The following is a 13,736-nucleotide window of genomic DNA, read 5'->3' as shown; positions in this document are numbered from 1 at the left end:
CTCCCAGTCATGAACCATTTCAACCCCCCCCCACTCCCAGACTGCATATCCATCTTCAGTACCACTCAAAGGTTGCAGGAACAGCAATTCGTTCAGCTTAGTCACCCTACAGCCCAATGGTTACAGTGTGGACTTTGCAAAGTCCACAATTCCCCCCAGCAGCATTTCCTAACTCATCCCACCCCCCCTCAACTTGCCCTTCCTTCCTGGAATGACCTCCTCCCAACTCTCCCTCTATAAGCTCCACCCACACTGACATGTCTCTTCTCCACCTGTCTTTATCCATTTAGTCACCTCCCTCTATTTCAGAACTCCCTTCCCCCCTCCCATTTCTGAATCAGTGTCTAGGCCTAGTTCAGCTTTCCTGCTCCTGATGCTACTTGGCCTGCTGTGTTTATACAGCTCTGCACTGTTTTCATTCCATAGCATCTGCAGTTCCTATCTCTGAAACAACTTTGAAGTGTATGTGAACAAGCATCTGCATTTATAATATTCAATGCTATGAGCTTGTACCAGCATAGGTTTGGTTGTATCATGGAACACAGGATCTCTTCAGCACTGCCAAACTGATCCTACTCATCTCCACATGGAGATAGAGAGAAACCATGATGGCATTAGTCAAGCCCTGTACATATTGCTACTGGAATAGTAGCTCAAGTGCATGAAGCCATGCCAGACCTGCTGGCTCAAAAAAGGTAGTAACACCAACCACAGAATTATGTTTTAAGAGCTCAAGCATATTATGGTGCCTCTGGGGTAGCTACAAATGTAACCTGGCCATTTTGGTGCCAGAGGAAACTGCACAAAGTCCAATAGTCCTTGTTAGCTATTTTACCATACAGTTATGTTCTGTAGCCTCTTGGATCTCAGGCTTGCCTAAGCAAGCCAGTGAACATTCACCACCTTTGAGAAATGGGAAAACAGGCTAATTGCTCATTTGATGTGTGCCCTCATGCCAAGCCTAAATTTGCATCTCAATCCATTATTTCCTGACTGGGCAGATTTCCTACAGAAGCAGGATTCTAGGTTACCAAATAACACCTGCAGCTCTAATAAGTTTGACTGTTGCTTTTACTGGCAGAAAGCCTGCTTGCATCCTATCACATTTTCCAGTGCCTTATTAAAGTTCAATAGCATTACTTTTGCTGCCCAAAACATTACAGAATAGAACAGTACAGTACCCTTGCTTTAAAAGGATTTGTTGTCAATCTCAACAAATACTCCAATCCATGACAATCTTTGGTTTCATTTCCACTTTATTTATATTTGCTGTTTGTTACATTACAGGAATTAGTCCAATCTTGATTGGCATCCTTTCACCTGGAAGAACAAAAGAAAGACTAAGTACATTGGAGAAAGTTTCATTAAAAATAACTGCATTCAGAACTTGCAAACTCCTGTTACCAATAGGAAGCTTCAGCAATTTTTAATGAGTTGTCAACTCGTTCTCAGCACAGAATCAGAACTTCATTCATCATTTCTCAGTGAGAGAGTTCAAGAACAAGTCTCATCATTTCTATGCAAGTTTAACCCAGTAGTAAATAATTACAAAACACTCCAAAGAAAACTGATCATTTTAAGCAGCAATTTCCACAGCCTGGTCAGATGGTAGAAAGCAAGCACCAAAAGTAATCATGTCACATGTCCTGCCACATTTGCTCACTGACTTGGAGCCTTAAAAATCAAGCACAAAATGGAACTGCTCAATGCTGCATTCCAAAATCAACATCCCATCTTCAATCCACTACCAAAGGTACTACATTGGTGAAGACCTAAACTCCAACTTTTACAAACTAGTTATTCACCTGTCCAGATTGTAACATCCCACTCAAGTTCCTCAGAAGCCTTTCCTTTTAGATCCTTTCTGCAAAAGCCATTTAAGGCCACTTGATACCATAAAATTTCATCTCACCACATCATCTGAACCTCCAATTGGTGCAGCTCCCTGTAAAGGCAGAAACCATGTTATTATCACAAACGCCACACAATCACAAGACAATGTTCACAGGGCCATGAAACCTCAGACTGAATGGAACGGTAGGGGGTAGAATCAGCAAAGCTCATATGGCAGAATCATTTTCATCAATGGTTTCATTTAGTTTATAGCCCTAAAGGGCACTGAAGCCAGTGTCTGGCCAGCTTTTCCCTTAATGTAAATAGATACAGTCAATGTACTAGCCTGATTCCTTCTGCCATTTGCAGGCAAATAGCAACACCTGAAACTACACAACTCCAGTAAAAATAACTGACCTCACTGGTGCTGCAATGATCCCAGATCCTACAGCTTGAGATTCTGAGAACAGAATGGTAACATTAAGTTATTGTTGATAATCCTACTTCTGACCTTATTTATCTATGTGTACTAATCAGTTAGAGCTAATATTAGGCAGTCTTCACTGACAAATCAAGTCTCATATTTACATCACAGGCACTTGACAAGACAAAAACAGAACAACAGGTCACTTACCAAGCAGGTGGGAACTAATTTAGTTTGGGCACATGGTCAGCATGGACTGAACTGAGACTGGAGGGTCTGTTTCCATGCTGTCTGGTTAATGCCATAACAGCTCTTGCCCCTAGGGGAAAGCAAAGAGGAAAATTACAAAGTATCACAGGAAAATTCAGAAACAAGTTGTTAGCTTCTGTTGTCAGTCAATTATTTCTCCTCATGTTTCAGAGACCTAATTCATACACATCATACAAAGCTGGTTAGTACTGCACATGTCTGAACTACACATACCTGGTGTACAAGTTTGGTCCAAAGCCAAGCTTCATCTGGAGTCAAGAATCTGAAAGAACAGAGAATTAACTTGGAGCAGGAAAGACTGGTGTGCAGCTCAATATTCAAGCAGAGGGGAAATGTCAGATAGGAGTAAAGATGTTTGATTCTTCATCAGTTGTCTGCTGAACTATGAGATCATTAAATCTTAAGTGGGGAACCATGAAACAACATAGCACCTGTTAGGTCCCAAGGAACAAACCACTTCTCAGACTGTAGTTCAAGCAGACACTGATGTACAACTGTGATTAGAGCATTAACTATACATCTGCAAGAGCACATGCAGCAATAGTATGAAACACCTAGCTTCCCCACTGTTCTGCATCAGGCTTGGCTAAATTTCTAGCTGTGACCTCACAGGAGTTGAGCAGTTCAGTTCCAAAAATACAACCTACAAGGAAATTTACCCACTCACCTTCCATCAGTTGTCCTTGCATAATAATGATCAAATATCTGGAGGGATGGAGGGGAAACCATTAAACACAGCAAATGGAACTACTTAAATGTACACTCAGGAAACATTACAACCAGGGATACAGGAATGGGGCTAATTGGACAAGGTCAGAACTGGCACAAGTTCTATGGGCTGAACAGCCTTCAAATTCAGATTAAATATGATTTACTGATTTACAGAGCAGGCTCTGGGAATAGTCTTCTGCACCTAATTGGTCAGTGTATGACCTTCAGCACATCCTTCATTGAGTGCAAAGGGTTTTTAAAAATACAAGCCCTAGAATTAGACAGCCATGATCATATGCCCCATAAAACCACCAAGATTTAAGGGGACCCTCAATCCAAAGCAAATGTGATCAGTTATGTTCATGGATGTTAAAGCAATCAATGCTTTAGTTACAAGTAGGAAAGCCTTAGACTAGAGACCAGATGGACAAAACAACAGCAAATTTAGTTTAGAAAGAGGATTTCAGAACTAGAGGTAAACTGTGTAGTGAATTGTGGTAACTAGAGGAACACAGTCAGGCACAGGAGAGTCAACATTTCAGGTATAGGCCCTTCATCAGTACTCAGGCACAAACCACCAACTCTCCTGGTCCTGATGCTGCCTAACCTGCTATGTTCCTTCAGCTCCACAATACTGACTGGCTCCAGCATTTGCAGTCCTTGCTATCTAAGTGCACAATGAATGCCAGTCCTAGGTGTTAAAGGCAACAGGGCAGGCTGCAAATGTAGACAGGAAACTACTGTACTTAATAGCTCTACTGAATGCTCTCCAAATAATGGAACTCTGCATCACCAACTGTTTCAAGGCGATTGGTGAGAAATCTGACGAAGAGCCTACAAAAGGCAACTGAGAAACAAGATTAAAAATCAACATTTAAACAAGTTGCCTCTCTAGTGACATTAATGCAAGTGGAAGAGAGCCAGTGCAGAACTCAGCTCAGCAGTTATTGCACTCAAAGGTCAAGAGGCAAATTTTTTCACCTGAACATTTGAAGAGTCATACATCCAAAGACTGTTCACATCTAGAAGCAAATCTAAAACAAAAAATTAATTCAGAGCAGAAAAGACTGACATGTAGCTTTGAAGTTTCAGTAGCAGGAATGTCAGATAGGAGCGAAAGACAAATGCTCAAATCTTCATTAGTTCTCTGTTGAACTATGAGTTCATCATTCCAATCCTGGTAGGCTGGAACTCCTGAAACACTGCTGCTGCAATGTACCTGAGAAACAGGCAGACTGGCATGTGGCTTGTGAGGACTCAATTTCAGCTATCAATGTTCCCAAATAAGATTGCATTAATGCATATAGTTTTCAAATCAAGTGATCAGGACAAACTGACTTGGCTCTTTTAAGATAACAGCTTGTTAAAGAGACTGCTGCACATATGAAAAATTGATGTGTTTGAGCCAGGTCATTGGTACTTGCCACATTCATAGCAATTGCAAGAATCAGTCAAACCTATTGCTTAGATACCAACCCCACAGGAGTGTTTTGACCGGGTTCACCATCACACCACTCCACAACCAAAATCCACTTACCTTCCTTTACTCATTCTTAGGATAATCTGGAAGAGAACAATTACTTGTTATTGCAGCAAGTTTGGTAACTTTTGGGCATGTTAGTCTTCTTGAAATCATAACCAAGGGAGTAGATGTTATACTGTACTGATTCAGTAATTACAAAGTCTTTCACTTTTTTTCAGAGAGATTCCCATTGTAATTGCATTAGCATCATCAACAGTACAAAAAACCACCACTCCACAACTACACATTCAGACCAAGGTCAATTAACAATTTATTAACTGATTACAATGTTTCTGCTGACCCAAAGCTCAATCTCATCACATAGTAACAGCTGTTCTCACCTGGGTACAGGATTCTTGGCATGCAGAATCAGCCATACCTGCAAAGGAAGCACCTAGGTAAGTGATCTGCTGTTTCGTTGAACACATCTTAAAACCCCAGCTGTGTGCACCTCAGAACCAATATATGGTGGTTGACATTCATCATCTTTTAGTCAAGAGTAGCAAATAACCATCACTGCACACAGTATGATCTTATAAAGAAATACACACCTTTTGATCCCAGGAGGAAGCAGAAGTCCCCCCCCCACCCCAGAAATGTAGCCTGCAGCCTCCCTGTTTTTGGGTCAACACCTTAGCTGACTTCAAACTTCAACCTCAAGTCAAATACAATTCACACAAGGTTTCATGCAGTGGAGTATCATTTGGAATATATGGGGGCTTTAACTTTGCCACAGCTGGAGTTTCCATCTTACTCGAAGGTTAACCACTGATTCATCCAATTCAATGGGACCAAACAAGCCTATATGCTAACTGCCCAAAAGTCAAAACTAATTTTTAAAGGTAACCAATGTTGGGGTCATTAAGTTCAATGATTGACATCACAACAGCTATTGTTTTGCTTTCAGTAAAAAGCAGCAAGCCTGCACTTTAGCAAAAGCAAATTGGGATTATCAGTTTTAAGAATGCCACTGTCAAGGTTACACAGTAAGACAAAGGGACCAAGGCAGCCAGTTACCTTTTCAGCCAGACACTGAGTAGCTTGATAGATCCTGACCTGTAAAGACAGCAATGTCACACTCTTTGCTTTAAAATGTAAACCCTACACAGGAGCCACATGCCTCATTGTGTGAAGGTTTTCAGAAACACTTCTGACCACTACTCATTAATCATTGGCAGGCAATAGCAAGCACAGACACAGCAAGGTTACTGGTTCTGGGAACCAATCTCACTCTCCACACATAGGGGGTGGTGCACTTGAAATTACATAAAGGGTTACAGATCTGTGGGGCTCAATAGCCCAGAGTCAGATGTAAGGACATGGAGCAAAGACAGATTGCAACTAGTAATTTGAACAATTGAGGGGAGGAACAAGAGGTCTGCCATGATCATATCAAATGGAACTGGTTAGAAGACCCAAATTGCCTGATCCTAGACGTTATGTTCTAGGAGACACGTGCCCACAGTCACTAGACACGCGAGTCAGGCTCAAGGCCTGAATCTGGTGCTAATTAATTCATTCCACAAATCGGTACTGTTACCTGAATTACTCGTTACTCCAACGAAGGTGGTGCAGGACCTGCAATCATAGGAACAAAATCAAATTCTATAAGAAGATGGCCCATTCCCCGGAGCGCCCCGACCCCACACGGCTTATAACCCCAGGATGAAAGGCCGTGTACTCAGCATGTTGGAACTCTCATCACAGCGGATCGGATGTCCCTACCAACATAAGCTCATCACAGCATCGGCCCACTCCCGAGAACTGAGCCCGCAAAGAGTGATCTAAGTCCCCCACCAGACACAGCCACTACACATAGCCCCGTTAAAGCCACCCTACCTGGGGATGGGGCCCCAATGATCCAAGCCCTCAGAACGCCTCAAAATCTCAACCTACCAGCCGAACTGCCCAGAAGAAATATTCCCTTCCTACTACATACCTGCACACCACACTGTAGCCATCACTCGAGAGAGACAGCGTGGCTCACGGCGCCGCTTTTTATACAGAATGCGCGAACGGGCTGATGGGCCGTTTGCAAAGTCCCGCGTTCTATTAGCTGAGACTGTTGTCAATCACACTACCACCGGACAAGCCGTTGTTCTGTTGGTCAGAACCCGGAATGATGGCTGGGCCTTCGCCACCCTATCCCACCTCCATTATGTTAATAAGCCTCCGCTGCCAGGGTTTCCGTAGCTACTGGGCAGGGGTGAGGCCTGATCGTTTTACGGAGTTACTCGAAGCCCGAGTTTGAGTTTTGCGGGAGGGAGAGTGATGACTTCCTGCAGGGCGGGTATTTTCTTCTGAGGAACTTAGCGGGAGTGAGGGAGTATAGGTGTGGCAGAACGTCAGTATGTGGATGTTGTCAAGCATAGAAACAGACCCTTTGGTCTGGTTTGTCCATGCCCAGCAGCTATCCTAAATTCCTAAATTCCTAAATTAATCTAGTTCCATTTGCCAGGAATTGATCAATATCTCTCTTAACCCTCTTCTATGCATATTCCCATCCATTTTGCCTTTTAAATTTTGTAATTGTACCAGCCTCTGCTATTTCCTCTGGCAGCTCATTCCATGTGTCCACCACCCTCTAAAAAGGTTGTGCCTTAGGGCCCTTTTAGATATTTCCCCCTTTCACCTTCAACCAACGCCCTCAAGCACTGGACACCCCCCCCCCCCCCCCTCCCCATTCAGGGGAAAAGACCTTGGCTGTTCACTCGATCTATGCCCCTCATTATTTTATAAACCCCTACAACATCATCCCTCAGCCTCCATGTGAGGTAATTACTTTGGACAGGCCTAACAAAGAATACACAATTGGTAGGAACAAGACTGAGCAGAGGAGAGAAGGGATTGTGGGATTCAGATTGTATACACATAATTCTGCGCATCATTCTGACTTGATACTATGTCAATATTCCTTCAATAGTGCTGGGTCAATCATGGCATTCCCTGACAGCAATTTCTCCACATGGATAGAAGAGGTACAAGGGGCAGCAAGCACATTGAAATGTTTTTGAAGGAATTAATAGCAAAAAAAAAGTACTGGTAGAGAGTCACTGGACCTAGAATGCTAACACTGCTTCACTGCTGCCACAGATGCTGCCAGCCCTACTGAGTTTCCCCAACAATGTCTGTTTTCATTTTGGGGCTCCAGTATCCACAGTTCTTTGATTTATTTTATTCATTCCAAAAAAAAATTGGGGTGATAGCCATAGGGCTGATGGGAAGTGGAAATAAATACAATTGCTGTCACTAAAGAAAAATCACTAGGGGAAACTATTGGGGTTAAAAGCCAATATGCTCCCTGGAACTGATGTGTTGCTTGAAAATGTGGCTTGAGATGTAGTAATGGGATATAAAGAAATGGAACTGAATAGGTACTTTGCATGTGTCTTCACGGTGGAAGGCACCTGTAGCATACAAGAGCTTGAAGAAAGTTGGGACAGAGGTGAGTGCAATGGTTATTACTAGGGAGAAGGTGCTTGTGTGTCTGAAAGGCCTAAAAGTGGAGAAATCACCTGAACAAGATGGACTACACCCTAGAATTCTGATGGAGATAGCTAAGGAGATTGTAGAGGCATTGGTGGTGATCTTTCAGAAATCACTAGAGTCATGGAGCATCCCAGAGGATTAGAAAATGGCCAATGTCTGTTTAAAAAAAGTAGAAGCAGAAGACAGGAAACTTTAGACCAGTTAGCCTGACCTTGGATGTTGATAAGATTTTCTTAGGATGAGATTGTTGTATTCTTGGAAGTACATGGTAAAATAGGGCTTAGTCATCATAGATTTGTCTACAGGAAGTCATGCCTCATAAATCTGTTAGAATTCCATGTGAAGGTAACAAATGTACTGTTCTATGTTCTATGTTCTATGTTAAATAAAGAAGAGCCACTGGGGATGATCTATTTCAGTTTCGAGAAGGTGTTGCACAGGAGAATGTTAAATAAGATAAGAGCCCATGGTGCCCAGGGCAAAGTACTGGCATGGATAGAGGATTGGGTGAATGGTAGAAAGTAGAGAGTGAGCAATAATGGGGTCTTTTACAGTTAAAGTTACATAATATATTGCTGATCTGGACCAAAGAACTGAGGCCATTGTTGCTATGTTTGGAGATGACACAAAGTGGAGGGGCAGGTAATATTGAGGAACGCAAGGCCACAGAAGGACTTGAACAGTCTAGGAGAGTGGCTATATTTGTGGCACATGGAATACCATATGGGAAAATGTGAGACTTTGTACTTTGGTAGGAAAAATAGAGGCGTAGTCTGTTTTCTAAATGGGCAAAGGCTTCAGAAAGCTGAAGCACAAAAGGTCTTAAGAGTCCTAGATCCGGTACCACTGAGGTTAACAAGCAGGTTCAATGTATAGTTAGGAAGCCAGATGCAATGCCATTTATTTCAAGAGGACACAAATCCAAGAGCAGAGATGTACTGTTGATGCTGTATATAGCTCTCATCAGGTCACATTTGGAATATTGTGAGCAGTTTTGGGCCCCATGTTTAAGGAAGGATTTGCTGGTGTTGGAGGAAGTGCAGAGGAGGAGTGTAACATGAGGTGTAGTTGGCTCAATATTCTGTCCCAACTTTCTTTTAAGTTCTGGTCTGCCATAGGTACCTTCCACTGTGAAGACTGATGCAAAGTACCTATTCAGTTCCTTCACCATTTCTTTTTTCCCCATTACTACATCTCAAGCTACATTTTCGAGCAATACATCCGGTCCAGGGGACATACTGGCTTCTAACCCCGTCAGTTTGCTTAGGATTTTAATTTCATGAAGGTGATTGTATTTATTTCCTCTTCCCATTTGCCGTATGTCTACCAACTTTATTTTGGAATGAATAAAATAAAACAAAGAACATAAATGCTGGAGACCCGAAACAAAAATAGACATTGCTGGCAAAACTCAGCAGGTCTCGTAACATCTGTGGCAGGGGTGAAGCAGAGTTAGCAGCTTCATCAATACTTTTTTGTTAGATGGATGAGGGGGTGGGTCTGATAGAAACGCACAACATACTCAGAGGCCTGGATAAAGTGGACATGGAGAAAATGTTTCCACTTGTAGGAGAGATGAGGACATGGAGGCACACCCTCAGAATGAAAGGATGGACCACTGGATTTGAGACAAGGAAGAATCTTTTCAACCAGAGGTTGGGTAATCTGTGGAACTCATTGTTGCAGAGGCCAAGTCATTGACTATTTAACATAGAGATGGATAGTTTCTTGACTAGTAAGGGGATCGGGGTTGTGGGGAGAAGGCCGGAGAATGGAGTTGGAGATCACATCAGTCATGATCGAATGGTGGAGCAGGCTGAATGGGCAACATGGCCCAATTCTGCTCTTATATCTTATGGTCTGATGATCCTATGATAGACGAAGTAGCTACGGAGATCATGAATGCACTTCTGGGAATAATCTTCTAAAAATCCTTAGGTTCTAGAAGAGTCCTAGAGGATTGGTGAACTGCCAATGTGACATCCCTATTTAAAAAGGGAAAAAAAAACAAATCAAAATCAGATAACTGTGGGCCGGTTGGCTTGACATCAGTCATTGGGAAAATGTTAAGAGTCTATTGTACAGGATGTAGTAACAAAGCGTTTAGAAATACATATAATTGAGCTGTCATTGTCGCCCTTTTTTTAGTTCATCTACATCTGCAATCAACATAGTGGACCTTCACTCATGGGTGTCACTGGCTGGCCAGCATTTTATTCATAAAGAGGAAATCATGCCTGACAAATTTATTACAATGTTTTGAGGAAGTAACATGCAGGATAGAGAAAGGGGAATCAGTAGGTATAATCCATTTGGATTTCTGAAAGTTGTGTGATAAGGTACCACATGTTAGACTACTTTGATAGATAAGAGCACATGGTGTTAGGAGTAATTTCTTTGCTTAGATATAGGGTTGGCTAACTAATAGAAGTCCGTTGGGGTAAGGGTCCTTTTCAGGATGACAAATTGTAACTAGTAGAGTGCTACAAATTTTTACAGTACATTTTAACAAATAAGAGTGAATATAGTAGACAAGTTTGCATTTGGCATAAAAATTTGGAAAAAGCAAGTGGTGAGGATGACAGCCTGCAAAGAAATGTAGACAAGTGAGTGGGGAAGAAAACTTGACAGATGAAATATAATGCAAGAAAATGTACTTCGGTAGGAAGAGTAGATGAGCTGAATGTTAATTAAATGGGGAAAGATTGCAAAAAGTTGCAGCACAGAGAGATTTCAGTGGTTCTTGAACATGAATTGCAAAAAGCTAGTATCTAAGTTTAGTGTATCATAGTGAATGGTAAATGGAATTTTGGCTTTTAGTTCAAAAGGAATATAAAAGAGTGGAAGTCTTGCTAAAACTATGTAAAGCACTGGTCACATAACAGCTCGAATATTGTGAACAATTTTGCTGCCCTTATCTAAGGAAAGATATACTGGAATTGGAAGCGGTTCAGGTAAGATCCACCATGTTGATTGCAGATGTAGAAGGACTGTCCTAGGAGGGATGACAAGGTTGTTCTTGAGCTCATTAGATATTAGAAGAATGAGGAGACCTATTGAAACATGTAATATTCTTAAGGGACTTGTCACAATAGAAGTGGAGAAATTATTGCTGCTTGTGGGAAACCCTAGGATCAAATTGCATAATCTCAAAATACATATGAAGCAGACTTTTTTGTCAAAATATAGTGAGTCTGTGGAATTCTTTATCAGAATTTATCAGAGTGTTGCGGAGACTGTATGGTTAACTGTCTTCAAAGCTGAAATTGACAGATTCTTAATCACAGAATCTTGCAGGACAGAAAAGGCCCTTTGGCCCATCAAGTCTGTAACGCCAAAATGACACTAGATCTACACTAGTCCCACCTTCTAACTCCAGGCCCGTAGCTTTGAACATTGTGGTATTTAAATGTTCATCCAAGTACTTTTGGAAAATTGTGCACTCCCTCACACCCTCACATTGTTTAGTGATATATAAATATATATATATCAACAATAATATGGGAAATATGGGCTAAGGGGAGAAAGGCTCAAAAGTGGAGTTGCGAATTATCAGATGATTTCATTGAACAACAGATAAATTAGTGATAGACACAAAGCACTGGTTTAACTGAACCGACGAAAGAATTTAAAAATTTCCTTGAAAGTAGCTGGACAGGTCAAGAAAGCATATGGCATATTTTATGGTGTTTCCTGTTACTTAGAGTATAAAGGCAGGGATATTATGTTCAACGTGTGTAAAACTATTAGAACTACGGCAAGAGTTCTGGTCACAGCATTACCAGATAACATGATCCCACCAAATAGAAGTGAGAGGAGATGTATGAGGCTTGGGAATTGGGAATTTTAGTTTTGAGGAATCATTGCATAGGCTGAGACTGTTTTCTTTGGAATGGAGAGAGTCATAGAAACGTGCAGCACAGAAACAGATCCTTTGGTCCAACTCGCCCACACCAACCAAATATCCTAAATAAACCTAGTCCCGTTTGCCAGCATTTGGCCCATATCCTTCCCATTTGGCCCTAAATCCTTCCTATTCATGTACCCGTCCAGATGGCTTTTAAATCTTGTAACTTTACCAGCCTTCACCACTTCCTCTGGCACTTGTTCCATAAATGCATCACTCTGTACAAAAAAGCTGCCCCTTAGGTCCCTTTTAAATCTTGCCACTCTCAGCTTAAACCTATGACCTCTAGTTTTGGGCTCCCTCACCCTGGGAAAAGACCTTGTCTATTTACTCTGTCCAAGCCCCTCATCATTGTATAAACCTCTACTGATTGATTGGGGGGCCTAGATAGAATGGATTGTTATCATGATTTGAGAAGTTCAGTAATGTTACCCCTCAGGTTGAAAGAAATATTTTTGCACAAAGTGGTCTATCTAGCCTGAAATGTGATTTAGTGAATAAAACTTTAGCTTAATGGCTGATTTTCATCAGCAAAGAGGAAGAGATTTAAACAAATTGGTGACTGGGTTCAGGGAGAATTGAATCATTTGTCAGCCAGAGAGTATGGGATCTGGGATTCACCATCCAAAAGGTTGGGAGAGGGAGATCATTGCATTTTTAAAAACATCCTGGTGGTAGTAGTGTTACGGGATTGTGTGCCAGGCCCTGGCCCCTCGCTTGTCACTTTCCCTAAAGTTATCTCAGTAGCTGAGAGGAACCAAGGGGAATGTGACAGATGCAGTATGATGAGCTGATTTGGACATGGCAGAGGTAGGGTGCTGTGAGAACTAATGTGTTGCTGGGAAACAGCATGACTGGAAGGGGATGTGAGTGCAGGCAATGACTATGTGGAGTCTGCGAAGTGACTTCTGCCCAGGGGAAAGAACTTGCCAAATGCCACTTTGCATGGTTCTGTTTGCTGATCATTGGCACTGATTCCCTGTAGATGGTTGGGCATGTACATGAGGCTATTGATGCAGTTTACTGCCATTTTCAGATCCAGTCATCTCCAAAACTTTAAATTTCAAACTCCCAATGTGTGCTGTTATTTTAATTCAATGTTGCAGAGAAGAGCTAACTATCCTTGAATTAGACCCAGGCAGTGCTTTGGATGGTTGGTTATTTATAGTCGCACTGATCCAACATCAATTGAGAAAGCTCAAACGTTTATTGCAGAGGAGATCATTTGGCCCATTGTGTCTACACCAGTCAATAAAGATCTAACTACACTATTCCCATTCACCGGCTCTTTGCCCTGGTGTATGACAGCACAGTGAATAGCTATATATTGTTGAAATGCTATAATTGTTTCTGATTCAACTGGCCTTTCTTGCAGTGAGTTCCCGACTTCCATCACCCTCTGGATGAAAAGATTTCTCCTTAACTCCCCTCTTAACCTTCTATCTCACACATTCCATCTGGCCTCTGGCTATTGATCTCTCTACTACTGGAAGAAGTGACTTCCTATAGCGTAATATCTGTCATTCAGAACATACTAGAATTCTTAAGAAAGAAACAGCAGGGCATTTAGAAAACCCTAT

At 41.9% G+C, this 13,736-nt stretch overlaps 1 long non-coding RNA gene and 3 other non-coding genes across 6 annotated transcripts; all 4 read right to left on the bottom strand.

Moving 5' to 3' along the window:
• Positions 1 to 1,238: 1,238 nt before the first annotated feature.
• Positions 1,239 to 6,747, bottom strand: LOC125456286 (uncharacterized). Of its 3 annotated transcripts, XR_009444267.1 has the most exons (12): positions 6,700 to 6,739; positions 6,301 to 6,338; positions 5,778 to 5,816; positions 5,102 to 5,139; positions 4,776 to 4,801; positions 4,220 to 4,272; positions 3,195 to 3,232; positions 2,741 to 2,789; positions 2,468 to 2,576; positions 2,251 to 2,293; positions 1,806 to 1,945; positions 1,239 to 1,320 (listed from the first exon to the last, which is right to left on the bottom strand). It is a non-coding gene; the product is annotated as an uncharacterized LOC125456286 (long non-coding RNA). The 3 variants fall into 3 exon arrangements; XR_007248437.2 differs by having other exon boundaries at positions 4,220 to 4,801; positions 6,700 to 6,747; XR_007248438.2 differs by lacking the exon at positions 2,251 to 2,293 and having other exon boundaries at positions 4,220 to 4,801; positions 6,700 to 6,742.
• LOC125456709 (small nucleolar RNA SNORD47) lies at positions 2,017 to 2,091 on the bottom strand. The gene has a single exon (XR_007248496.1). It is a non-coding gene; the product is annotated as a small nucleolar RNA SNORD47 (small nucleolar RNA).
• LOC125456710 (small nucleolar RNA snR60/Z15/Z230/Z193/J17) lies at positions 4,334 to 4,418 on the bottom strand. The gene has a single exon (XR_007248497.1). It is a non-coding gene; the product is annotated as a small nucleolar RNA snR60/Z15/Z230/Z193/J17 (small nucleolar RNA).
• LOC125456707 (small nucleolar RNA SNORD79) lies at positions 4,900 to 4,979 on the bottom strand. The gene has a single exon (XR_007248494.1). It is a non-coding gene; the product is annotated as a small nucleolar RNA SNORD79 (small nucleolar RNA).
• Positions 6,748 to 13,736: the final 6,989 nt, after the last annotated feature.

The sequence above is a fragment of the Stegostoma tigrinum genome, unplaced genomic scaffold (genome assembly GCF_030684315.1).
Source record: "Stegostoma tigrinum isolate sSteTig4 unplaced genomic scaffold, sSteTig4.hap1 scaffold_301, whole genome shotgun sequence".
Classification (NCBI taxonomy): domain Eukaryota; kingdom Metazoa; phylum Chordata; class Chondrichthyes; order Orectolobiformes; family Stegostomatidae; genus Stegostoma; species Stegostoma tigrinum.
Note: the sequence above shows the minus strand (reverse complement) of the source record. Positions and strands in the feature narration are given on the sequence as shown.